General features: G+C 50.9%; 1 protein-coding gene across 1 annotated transcript in view; it reads left to right on the top strand.

The window, feature by feature from the left end:
* The window catches only part of LOC111156268 (xylosyltransferase 1), a 297,991-nt gene that overhangs the window by 145,025 nt on the left and 139,522 nt on the right, over window positions 1–13,444 (top strand). The window lies entirely within an intron of this gene.

Below are 13,444 nucleotides of genomic sequence, written 5' to 3'. Positions count from 1 at the left end.
CCCCAGTAGATGAGCCTAGGCTTGTCCACATGGTGGTAACAAGGTTCCGAGAAAAAGAGAACGCACACGTGCAAGGCTTCTTGAAGCCAAACTTAAACTGAAGCAGGATCACTTCCATCACGTCTCTCGACCAAAGCAAGTTCTTAAGTCCCGCCATATTCCAAGTGTGGGGAAATAGACCCCACCTCTCTGGGAGGAGATGCGAAATCACACTGCCAAGGTCATGGGTACCACAGGCCATTGCTTGGCATATCCGGTATATTCAGTCTACTGTACTCATAAAAAACCCGGCTCCAGTAGGAAAGAATCACCCATAATACGTGACACGCAGGCGGCACATAAATCCGCACCGAAACACGAGCGAGGCTTCTTTGTTCTCCGAGGCTTCTGCTGGCGATTGGTTTATCTTGTGTCCTCCCTGCTCGGGCAGGGCACCATTCTTATGTCAGGGAAGGACAGCTAACTGTTACAGGTCCCCTGTGGAAAGAAGTGTGCTTAATATAGTACATGGCACATATTAAGCTCACTGTTGGTCTTTGTAACTAAGGGGTTGATAAAAGTAAGCTCTTTTTTATTATTTCCACTCACAGGCAGAAGGACCTGTCTCTGCATTCCAGACAGACTTGGGGATTGTATCCCTATTTTTTTCTTAAGAGATTGTGTTTCTCCCTTTCCATCTCTCTGTTTCCCCTGTTCCACTCCCTCCCTCCATTCATCTTTCTCTCTGCCCCTTACCCTTCCCTACTTCCTCGCTTGACTTCTCTCTTGGGAACATTTAGCACAGATCCCAGAGTCCGGCGCAGTGGGCCTCTAATACAAAGTGACATCAGCCCGGAGTCTAGGGCCCTGGGACCGTCCCCAGCAGCAGGCTCTTGGCTGTAGAAGCCTCGGGCAGAATCCTCGGAATGGCTAAATTGCAGTCTGACAGTGTAGATCAAGAAGGGTCACTGTGCAGAGTGCCTGCCTGACCGGGGCGGGGAGACAGAGCCCCCGCAGTACCCGCCGCAAGGATTGGACGGTTGTTGCCCGGTGGAGAGTTGCCTTCTGTGAGCCCAGACTCTTTCTGAGCCTGTGATGAAGTGGTCACAGTCCCTGGGGATGGAGCGGGACTGTTCTGGAAGCATCTGTTCACAGCCAGCACACTTTACTGAGCTTTTGCCCGCTCAAAGATACTGGATGAGGCATTTTCTGAGCCACCTTGCATGGGGTTAAATCTAGCTTTGGGTTTAAAAGGAGTGAAATGATGGCCTAAGGTATGTGATGGAACATCTGTAGTAATCTAAAACCAGATCTAGGTCAGACCTGGGTTGGGATTTCAGTTCTGCCATTTATTAGCTGGGTGGTACATTGCTTCTGTGTACAGTTGTCCAGGATGTACACTGCACGAAGGAGTAAGTAGGAGTGAAAATTCAGCTAGCACTCTAATCATCAAGACAGGCACCTAAACTCTGGATGGCAATTGCCTGGAGTAAGAGGCAATTCTTTTTGTAATTCTCACAAAGTGAGCAGTGGCCTGATCTGGGCGACACTGAGAAGGTTCAGCCTCTCTGAACCTCAGTCATCTCACTTACAAAACCAGAGATAAAGATAGTACCAGAATCATAAGTTTGTTTATATCACAAAGTATTTGTAGAATGCTTGGAATAGTGTATATAGTTTAAAGGTCCAATAAACAATGATTACACAATGGCCTGGGCTCCTATTCCACCCTGCCAATTCCTGGCTGTAAAACCTTGGGCAACTTAAACCTTCTTTGCCTCAGTTTATTCATTTTTTCAAAAAATTGAGACAGTGGGGCGCCTGGGTGGCTCAGTGGGTTAAGCCTCTGCCTTCGGCTCAGGTCATGATCTCAGGGTCCTGGGATCGAGCCCCGCATGGGGCTCTCTGCTCAGTGGGGAGTCTGCTTCCCTTCCCCTCCGCCTGCCTCTCTGCCTACTTGTGATCTCTCTCTGTCAAATAAATAAATAAAATCTTAAAAAAAAAATTGGGACAACAGTGATGATCACACCTTCCCATGGAGTCATTGTGAGGATCAAATGAGTTAATGCATGTAAGGTGCTGATTGAGTTAGCACATAAATATTAGCCTTTATCTAAGCCAGTTTTTTGAGGGGGGAGGGGCAAAGGGAGAGAGGAGAGAGAATCTTAAGCAGGCTCCACACCCAGCACAGAGCTGGATGTGGGACTCAGTCTCAGGACCCTGAGATCATGACCTGAGCCGAAACCAGGAGTCAAACGCCTAAGCCACCGAGTCTCCCAGGCACCCCTATCCAAGCCAGCTATAGTGCTGGGTTGGCCAAGGATCCACGTGGGTAACAAGTCCATCTGGGCGGAAGAATCTGCCATGAAAAAGCACCGGTGGATGCCCGAGGTGGATGGTTTGGGAGGGCAAGGGAGAAGGGCAAGGGAGGGCAGCTGTCCCAGGCTGATCGGCACTTGCACTGCTTGACCAAGATCCCGAAGAGATTCTCTGACTTGATTCATTTTCTCTAACTCCGTATCTGCCATCTTCCTTTCTGATGATCTAGCCAGTACCTACCTACCTTCCCACCCACTACCGGCCACCATCAACCCACTCACGGTCCACCCGTTCAAGGAAGTGTGGTGGTGAGGGGGTTGGATTTATGGGCTGAAACCATTCTGGCTCCAATTCCCAGTCCCCCCAGTTGCTAGCTATGTGACCTTGGGCAAGTTTCTTAGCCATTTTAAACCTCAGGTTCTTCATCTGTAAAATGGGACTAATAAGAGATCTAGGTCATAGGGTGATTATGAGGGTTAGGAGAGATGATGCCAGTTAAGTGTTTTGCACACGTGGGGGTCACACGTGCTCAGCTCCAGAGATTAGCTGCTGCTGCTGGTGGTGGTGATGGTATAACCCGTCTGTGTGTACACACACGCGCGTACACACGTGCCAGGTTTGGGGCTAGACCCTTGGGGCTTACAAACCTGAATAAGTTCTTCTCCAAAGGGTGTGTTTGGGTGGAGGCGATACCCACGCTACCAAGTAAGCCAAGTGCAGTGTGGAAAGTTCTGTCGTGAGCATAGGAGCAGAGCTCTGTAGGAAGAGGGGAGGAAGAACACAGCCGTGAAACAGAAGGTGGAGAGCAGGAGCCCCGTGAACGCTGCTTGCAGGCGAGCGGCCGCACGGCCGAGGCGGCGGCAGCAGGGTGAACTTGAAGGCGTTCCCATGGAATTTGCAGGCAGGCCTCTGTGCTCCTTCTCGGTTCCGGGCAGGGACGCACCGCTGCCCGTTCAGCAGGTGGGCACCTCCTACTCTGAGCCTATCCGATGACAGGGTCAGAAAGTACCAGAGCCCCACATCTGGTGGGAAATGCCAAAGTCATTAATCCTGCCACTGAGTCACCAGAAGATTGCCGCCAGGGACCTCCTGACAGCAGATGAGAAGCAGCCCCCTACCCCCGCCCCTGCCCAGTGTGGGTACCTAAGGCTTCTAGGGCGCTTCCAATTAATAAGCTCTAGCCCGGTACTTGAGACTCATTAGAATTGTGATTTAGGCCCATTTACTGGTGTGAGATCACAGTGGGGTGCTGGGTGATTATGGTCACCCAAGCTTGCAGCCAAAGACCATTAAATATGTGCCTGTCACTTCCTGTCTTGCTTGTGCCTGTCCCCAGCCCATCCTGGGCATCGCTTCAGAGAGAAGGCGAGAGGCTGGAGCCATGCCAAGGTGGTGGGTTCTGATCATCCTGGCCTTGGTGAGGGTTGTCTCCACCCTGTGCCCCCCCCTCCTCTCTCTGCCCTGTTGTGTCACAGCAGGCGGTGAGCACTAGGGCCCCTCCTGTCCCAGCCCCAGGGACCTTTCTGAAACATCACGCTGATCATGACATACTCCTTGCTCAGAAAACCTACAGTGGCTTCGCAGGGCACTTAGAATGAGCAACTTTCCTCACCAGGGACAGCAAGGCCCGTCCCCATCAGACCCCTGTCTCCCTGTGTGGTCACACCTCAGACCCTATGACACCGCCCACATAGCCCCAGCTCACTTTGGCCTTGTGGCTATTACCGTTCCTCCTGCCTGGTGCTGCTTGCCTCACATCTTGTGTCAGTGCCTTCTTGTCATTGGGCCACAGCCTGAATGTCACTGCCTAGAGCCGTCTTCCCTGACCCCCATCTGAAATGCCATCCGCCACCTCTCTCCTGCTTCATGCTTCTCTAAAGGTCTCAGCCCCACATCATGGCATATTTACAGCTGCGGGGGCTCTGTTTTCACTTTGCCTGGAGAATGCAAGTTCCATGGAGCTCCTTAGTTCGCTGCCTTGCACCTGGAATAATGGATGTCGTGTAGAAGGAGCTTGAGTATTGGTGAGATGAATGAAGAAGAAAGAGTAGTAACAGACAGAACCATAATAATGACAAATAGTAATTGTCACCTTTCTCTGAGTGTGGGCTGTGCGCCTGTCACTATGCCAGGAACTTTAGCTACATTTTCTTTTTTGATCTTCACCAAAAGCCTGTTGAGGCAGTTCTTCCTATCTTATGGAGATAGAAACTGAGGCTTACGGATGCTAGAAGTAACTGGTCCAAGGTCACCCGGCTAGTAAGGTGTAATGCTGTGCTCAGTTCAGGTCTTCTACCTCCTCTGGTGGAACAGTGAAGACCAGGGGTCATTCCCTCTGTGCTCCCTGTCTGACTTATGGGAGGTGGTGGGGTGGGCGGTGGTTCTTGCTGTCAACAGAATGGCAGCGATATCCTAAAGGAAAGTGGGAAGTTGGTGAGACCCTGTCTGAGACTCATAGTTTGTGGTTCTCAAGTGGAAATATTGACGGAAAAAATCGTGTCCACCAATAGCAGTTTGAGACCACGTATCCACGGGTGCTGGTATTGGGGCTGGGTGTCTGATGCAAGACACACGAAGGATCCAGAAACGAGCCAGATAATGACTCCAGTATTTTCTGGCTACGTTTCATCATGAACATAGGCTGTGATTGCTTTGCACGTCCCAAGTAGCAAAGCATTTTGAGCCATTTGTATAATTTCAAATTGGAGCTGGTTCTTTTTTTTTTTTTTTTTCCAAAGGCAAAATTTGAAATTCCACTTAATACTTACTGCTGAATAGCAAGGACACCGATATGGGCTTTCAAAGGCTCTCGAATGTCAAGAGAGAATCTGGCTGGCACGATAAACCAGGAGAGTGAGTGAGTGTGTGTGTGTGTGTGCGCGCACGTGTACGCATGCACGCATATGGCCTGGACCACGCTGTACTTGGCATCTTTCTTGACACTCTGCACACTTCTTCTCTGATGCGATGGGACGGCCCAGCCAGTTTCCCTCTGTGTCTTTCTGAGTCACTGTGACCGCCACCGGCCTTTGGAGTTTAAGCTCCTGACAGATATTAAAGAACGACTCACTTATTACAGCTAAACAGAAAAGCATATGGAAAAGGCAAACTGTATTAACATCTGCCGCCTGGGCTCCATCTGCTCCCGTTGGCTTGGCTTTGCCTCCAGACGTTGCCAGCCTGTCAGTTTTCCAGGGCCAGTCCCTCCTTCCTTCCAAGAGAGGACACTTTGTGCCCGTTCATTCTGATCCACTCAGGCAGGACCAGGCACTTGGGAATTGTTGGAGAAATGGAGAGAAATGCGGGAAATGCGGGGAGTTTGGAGGTGGTGGGCTCTGGAGTTCAAGCTCTGGCTCCGCTGCTTCCTGGCTGTGCGGCCTAGGGCAGGTGGCTTAGCCTTTCTGTGCCTCAGTTTCCTTGTCTTGGGAAATGTTGGGATAGCGATGGCAGTAGCTACCTTTCCGGGTCCGTGGGAGAGTGGAATGTTCAAATGCAGGTAAAATGTGGAAATCCCTGGCAACAGTGGCCGCGGCGAGTGTGCAGTAGATACTGATTCTTGCTTTCCTGAAGAATATTCCCCACCGCCCCCACCTGGCCTGTGTTACTCATTTTGTATTCCCCAGCCTTGCACCTTGAAGTTAAAATGACTCATTGGGCACCGCGTACAGCAAGGTTTTCCAGCCTTCTGGAAGTCCCCACACTTACATCCTTGAAGACCCAGCCCCTTCTCCCCCATGCCAGCGACTGTACCAAGATGGAAGCTCATGGTGTATCATCCCGGGATGGGACAGGGGGACCGGGCCCTTCCCGGAACCGGGCCAGCTGGCCTTGTCCGCCTTTTGCCTGCAGTCTCCTCCTCCCACCTGAGCTGATTTTTGCCTCCAGCTAGCAAGACAAACCAAATGTTGTTATTTTAGTATCTGGTAGCCTGTCGGAAATAATTTCTAAAAGTGTTTTCCCCCCTCTCTCCCCGCCTGGCTCCCCGAAGCAGCCACATCTGTGAAGCAATTAGGACAGCCAGCTGGCAGCCCCTGGCCATTGGGGAACGGGCTGCCATGCACTGGGGTCAGGTGCTGCTTACTGGCTGGGACGTAGAGGGATGGCGAGGGTCTTAGGTAAGTCGGTGTACCTCCTGTGCCTCAGTTTCCCCATCTGTGCATGGGAATGCTGGCAGTGTTCGCCCCCAAGGGCTGCGGTGAGGTTTACCTGATTTAATCCCTGCAAGGCGCCTTGAACAGTTCCTGGCGTACAAAGCAGGGAAGTGGAAGGTGAAGCCCCGTGGAGAGCTCAGAGCGTGAAAGCAGCCCTTACCCTACTGGGAATGACGGGTAAGCATAGCCCGTCATGGTTCTCCTGACCACCCCTCAGACTAGGAGGATGGGTAGGGGTGTCACTGCCCTTTCTTGCTCTGTAATCCCAGGCATGGCCTGAGATTTCTGGGATCCTAGAGCATCCAGTGATAAGGAACCAGAGGGATGGGCTAGATCGTGTTTTTCCAGGAGGGCTGTGTGGCCTACTGTGGCACCCAAGATGATTTAGGGGCACTCCACGGACATTAAATAACCTCGAACTCCCCAGGGAGAATGTGAGTGCCTTGCCATGCCCCTCAGTCTCTGATTACACCAGGGAGAATGTCTCAGCTTGGTGCTCCTGCATCTTTAAACGCCTAACACCCCTCTTCCTTTGTAGCACAGGCAGCTGCCCTGGGCTCCTAGCCTTAGGCAGGCAGCTTCATCTAGCTGGGCTGCAGTAACATCACGTTTTTTTTGTGTGTGTCCAGGTTTTAGATCCCATGGCAGTCAACCTTTTCTCACATTAGAAGTGTATGCATTTAAGTGGTAGCCAATTAAAATTAAGTAAATGGCAAAATGGCAGAAGCATTAGAAAGTATTACCCTACCCCAGCATACCCAGTGCGAGGATGATGAACAGGGTCCAGAGGGTTCGTGGCAGAGTCAATACCGGGGGTAGGACCGAAGGCTGTGGCTCCCATGCCTGCCTCCCGTTCCGTTCCTTCCGCCACCGTTCCACTGAGCGCTACAGGCTGGCGATGGGCGGTGCTCCCTTTCCTCTGGTGTCTGGGCCTGGCCGACCTGGTTCGGGTCACATTTCTGGCTACACATTGGAATCACGGGGGGAGCTTCGAAAAATCCCAGTTCCCAGGCCCCAGCCCGGAGGACCTCCATGGTTGCAACCAGGCGTCAGTATTTTTAAAACCTCCAAGTGATTCAAACAGGCAAGCAAAGTTGAGAACCTGTGGGTCAAAAGCTGCTGCCCATTCTCAGTGCATCAGGTCATCTGAGGAAAGAAGAATCAAGAAAAGCAGAAACAAAGGGGAGAGGAGGAGTGCGGAAAGGCTAATAAAATACAGGGCCAAACCACAGCAAATCTCAAAGGGGATATTTAGAGCGTGGTGCCATTTTGTCAACCTTATAAACACACAAAACAATTCTATATATTGTCTGTGGACACATACATATTTACTAGAGATATAAATGCATGGCTGTGAAGGATAGAAGTGACCTCTGGGTTGTTGAGAAACGGGAGTTGAGCGGTGGGAAGTACGTCAACCATATCTATAAAGTTTTATTTCTTTGAAGAATTGAATCAAGCATGGCAAAATTGTTACCTGGGGGTGTTCTATTATTGTCCTGTATTTTCGACATGTTTTGAAATATGTCATAAGTCAAAGGGATCTTAGTTTTTCTATTTGTTTGATAAGCATTGATATTAGGAAGATATTTAGATCCATTTTAGAAAACAATAAAAAAAAAAAAACCACTAAATTTTACTGCCTGAATTCTTCAGAACAACTTTATAAATGTCCCAGGCCACAGCCAGCTTTTTGATCACAGAATGATGTGGGACAATGGGATGAGAGGGAGACAAGAGAGAGAGGGACAGCAAGAGGACAGAAACCCAGGGGGTGGAGACAAGCTGACCCCTGGAGTCTGAATGAAGCCAAGGTACCCAGTAATATGCGAGGCTCTGCCCAGCAAAGGTGGGGTGTCATCTTCTGAGACTTGCAGGGCCCACTTAGTAACTGTGTCTAGTAGCCACGGGCACATAGAAATTTGGCCTCAAGTGATGATTAACATATGAAAGGGGAAGTTGAGGAGGCCCAGCTTGACCCTCTTGATCTTCTTCGTCTGTCCTACCAGAACAATCAGTAGCCTGGAGATGGATGGAATTGGACACTCTCATGAAACTGACCCCCTCAGTCTGTTCTCCGCAGAGAGCGAGCGAGCCCAAGGTGGATCCAAAATTTCAGGCTTTGATGCCCCTAGAGAAACTGCTAGCCCCCTTTTCTTAGGTCTTGTACTCCTAATCAGAGGCAGCTCAGTGCCATTCTGTGGCTTGAGGGGGCTGTTATGGGTGGGGAGCAGGTATGAGCTTGAGTTCCAGAGTCAGGCACTGTGGTTTAAATCCCCAGTCTCTGAGATCTTGAGCAAGTGTCTTGACCTCTCTGAGCTTCAGTTTACACATCTGTCAGAAGGGATATCCTATTACTAAGAGGAATACTGTCAACAACTCTGATTTGTGTTCTAGGTGCTGCGCTAAGTGCTTGGCCAGCCTGGACTGATCTGTTCCTCATACCAGTCCTAAGACTGGCTTATAGATTCTAGCCAGGAGGCCTGCCTGAGGTCGCAGAGCATTTAAAAGGCACCAGGACCCAAGTGGTCCACTTCAGTGCTCATGCCCCTGCCCACTGGCCGACAGTGCTTCCTGGTAGGGCAGTTAGGCGGGTCAAGTATAGGAGAATGCATAGAAAATGCTGGTCCAGCAGCCATGGTGACAGGTGCATCGGGGAGCAGAGGACTGTATAAAACCCTGAACACCTGCTGTCAGCTAGGATTCTCCTGGTCTTGACTTTAGACGTGTGGATGCAACAGATGAATTTCTGTCCTCTTCCCGAGGCCCAGCCAGGAGGGGAACGTTCACGGTCCATTCTCCCTGCTATCCTGAGTTCGAACACTGCCAAAGTCCCCTTGAGAGTTGAGGCTGGCAAGTTCAGAGCACAAACTTTGGAATCAGACCTGGGCTTAGTCTGAACCCTGTCCTGTCCCACCCATGTGATGCTGGGTGGGTCCCATCACCACCTCCGCCCACCCTCAGTTTACTCTTGCATCAAGTGTGGATGATAATATCCCCCACATCAAAGATAAAGGTGAAGGTTCACCAAGGGGAGTAAACAGTAGGCACTCTCCCATGTAGCAGACGTTCAGGATTATAGGCGGTGGGCTGGATCATAAAGCTGGCAAAGTACGCGGCACTGCGTCATTGGGGGGCCTGCAGGGACTCGGACGTCTCCATTCTGTGGTCTGCGTGGGAGTCCCTGTCTTGCTGACTCACTTCTTAAGTGAGAAATCCTGATGGAAATACTGCCTTATGGGAAAAGCTGACCCGCCCTGGGGCGGTAAGGCAGCCAAGAGACCTGATGAGCCCCGGGAGGGCCCCCAGAAGCTGAGGATCTCAGAAACACGTCCTGTCCAGAGAGAAAGCTGCCTTCCTTCACAACCTCGTTAAGGTGAGCCCCGCGCACACCGAAAGTTCACAGAAAGAGCCACCTAGTGGCCTGAACAACTGTGGTCCCCCTGGGTCTCCCAGAACCACCTGCGGCTGGATTTGTTTCTTGAGCTGTTTGAGGGTAAAGAGGAACGAGTTCAAGGCAGGGCTGGTCATGCCGGGAGAGGTGCCCCCGCTCGGCCCCTCAGATAAGGAACTTGTCCAGGAGCGAGTCTTCTGCCTGCCTGGGTGGCACGTGTCACTTCCGCGAAAGGGAGGGGCACGAGGAGGCGGAAACAACCCTTTGACCCATCACCCAGACCCCCGACCCCTCTCGCTCTCTCAGCTCTGGGGCCACACAACCTGGCTCCTCTACTGGCTGAGATAACCTCTCGGAGCCTCTGGCCTCTCATCTTGTAAATGGGTGGATAAAAACATACAAGTGACGTTCAGCGTGGCGTCCCCCGCGCCACCTACACTTTCTGTTCTTACCTTGAGCTGGTGAACTGGCTGTCTGTCTCACTTTACTAAAATAGGAGCTTCCTGAAGGTAGGCATCTGGCTTAGTCCTTGACCTAGGCCTGCTGCTCAGGGCAGGGACTAGCACCCCCTCGGTACTCAGTTGGTGGGCGTGAATTTGCTCGTGAAATGTCCCCGCAGGTTGAATTCTGGATGGAGTAGCAGCTGCCTCGCATTGACTCTCGGCCTCTGTGCGCTGGATTGTGCTTCTGCCCCGGGGAGGTCAGCGCGTCTTCTCATCAGCCCTATGGGGTTTAGATACAATTATATGCATGTCAGCTACGAAGGAGCCAAGACTCAGAGAGGTTAACTAACTTTCCCAAGGTCACACAGGTAGTGAGTGGCAGAGCTAGGTTTCCGGTCTGTGAGAGCTTCTCCAGAGCGTGCCCTTGGCCACACACTCCGTTTGTCTGAGTGGCCGTGACTGCCCATCGCCGCCTCCTCACTAGGCAGTTTGGGAAATGGACGTCAGACCCACCACCCCTGAAGAACGTGACCAGAATGTTCCTTTTGGCATATTTAGGCAGTACACCCTAAAGTCGGTTGCAATGAGGTTTTCATCTTCCCCCAAAGCTTGATGTCAAGGGTCTCGTGAACCGTGTGGCTGAAAAGGGTACATCCCTTCCCACCAGCAGTGGCGACCCTGAGTCCAGAAGGTAACAGTCATTCCTCAACAGGATGGATGTACTGTCCCTTCTTCCCCGTGGCCCTCCAGGAAGACACGTGGCCGTGTCATGCCGAGCTCACAAGGAGGCAGGAAGCACGAGTGGGGGCGCCTGCCGTTGGTAGGGAGGGGGACGGCAGAGCCGCAGCCTTCTTCGGGAACGTGACCAATGAAAACTTGCCCGGGAGCCCCTGTCCCTGGGGGGGGGGGGGCCAGGCAAACATGCTCGTAAAGGAGATTTAGGGGGTGGCAGCAGCATATTCATTTGTACCTCTGCATAGTAAAAATAATTTATTGTCAGCTGCCTGGGGAGCTCAGTTCTGAAATCACGTGGACGGCAGTATTAGGCACCTTTCTCTTTCTTTTTCTCTCTCTCTCCACCCCAAGTGGCTCAGGCTTTCAGATGCTGTAAATTAATTGGGTTTGTGTATGTGTGGCTGTGTATATATTTATTTATTTACAGGCGTCTCTCTTTATTTATATTGCTGGCCCTGTGAGCATTTACGTTTCTTCAGAGACTCCGCAGTAATGAGCTTACAAGTGTGTCATTCATTACTCACTCGTGGCGGGGTGCGGGGCTGGGGACGGGGACCCAGCAGATGGAAAGGATGGGTTTGAAAGCTGGACGTCTTTGATCAACAGGAGCCCCATTTGTCTCCTTAAGGGCCCTTTCCTGGAGGACCTGAATCGGACAGTGTTAAGAGGGTGACGGCCAGAACCTGGAGGCGGGAGAAGTAAAGAAGGGCTGTGGGAGAAGAAAACCACGATGAAGAGTGGGACAGGGTTTGGGGTCCAGAGCTGGGGTTCATCTCAAGTAACCGAGACTGAGACCGTGAGGCAGGGACGGACTCTCATCCCTAGACCTGAGTTGTTCAAGCCAACCTCTCCCTGCTGACGCTCTCCTGCTTGAGGACTTTCGGCGCTCTTAGGGATCGAGCGCTTTCTTCCAGGGTCTCTGGTGGTGGTGGTGTCACCCCCTAGGGGTCGTCTTGGAAATCGTGGGGCATTCAGAAGGGCTGGTGGCTGGTCCTTAATGCCCCTTGCAAGTTGTGGGGTGGGCTTTAATAACCATGTGTGATGTGGGATCTGTTACTTAATGACATCTACGAAATAGTTCTCTGGGACTTTTTTCCCCCAGCTCTACCGAAGTATAATTGAGAAATAAATTTATAGTTAACATTGTGAAGGTATTTATCATGATGGTTTGCCAGCAGTCTTCTTTGTGAAAGGATGCCCCTGCCCTCCTGCCCCATCGAGTTAGTTAATACGTCATTCTGGGATTTTTTTTTTTTTAAGATTTTATTTATTTATTTGAAAAAGAGAGAGAGATCACAAGCAGGCAGAGCAGCAGGCAGAGAGAGAGGGGGAAACAGGCTCCCTGCTGAGCAGAGAGCCTGATGTGGGACTCCATCCCAGGACCCTGAGATCATGACCTGAGGCCAGAGGCAGAGGCTTAACTCACTGAGCCACCCAGGAGCATTCTGGGATCTTTAAAGACAATCTGTGTTGAGTGTTGAGCACTGTCTTCAGGATAAATGTTAGTGATGATGGTTGTTATTACCAAGTTTGTGGTTTGCTGGTATCTCCCGCCCTTGGTTTCTTTGTCTGCCTCATGGATGAGCTCTTTGTTCTCTAGATTGGGCTGGGAGATTGCTTTGTCTGGGGAAGCCTCCACTCCTCTCTTTGGAGCCAGGTCCTTGATGAGTCCCAAACCATACCACACATCACTTCTCATCATGCACATCATGCACTGAAGTAATGGGTATGCGTGCCCACTTGCGTCTCCCGTGCCTGAACTCCCCCAGCAGCTGGAAGCATGTCTTAATTTACCACCTTGGCCTTGGCCTCTGCCATGCTTGGCAGGAGGAAGGCACCCAATTAAAGTCTGTGGAATGACTAAACCAGCGATTCTCAACACCATCAAACCCAGACCCCTTTCCTGCAACACATCTTTTAAAATATTCCTTTTATCTATCCTGAAATGGAATCCATTACTTGTAACCTACTTATACTCACAGCTCTAAATCAATCAATATATTGTCCTCATAATAACAGAAAGAATATATAAAAGTAACTTATGATAAAGATCACATATATTTCCTTCTGTAAATGATCAGACACACAAAAGCACTAGGCTGGGACTTCTCAGACTTTGAAGCACAAGGTGAATCACCCCGAGGAACTTGTCAAAATGCGCATTCTCATCCTGTTTGCCCTGGCAGGAGCCTGAGATCCTGCATTTCTAACTAACCTGATGTCAGGGCATGCTGATGTTGCCAGCTGATGGTTTTTTGTTTTTTTTGTTTTGTTTTGTTTTGTTTTGTTTTGTTTTGTTTTGTTTTGCTGGAGAGAAACAGACAGCACAAGCAGGGGGAGCAGCAGGCAGAGGGAGAAGCAGGCTCCCTGCTGAGCAAGGAGCCCGATGCGGGGCTCAATCCCAGAACCCTGGGATCACGGCC

Source organism: Enhydra lutris, unplaced genomic scaffold (assembly GCF_002288905.1).
Source record: "Enhydra lutris kenyoni isolate GAN:26980312 unplaced genomic scaffold, ASM228890v2 scaffoldscaffold45, whole genome shotgun sequence".
In the NCBI taxonomy this organism is placed as follows: Eukaryota; Metazoa; Chordata; class Mammalia; order Carnivora; family Mustelidae; genus Enhydra; species Enhydra lutris.
This window is presented reverse-complemented; position numbering and strand designations above follow the sequence as displayed.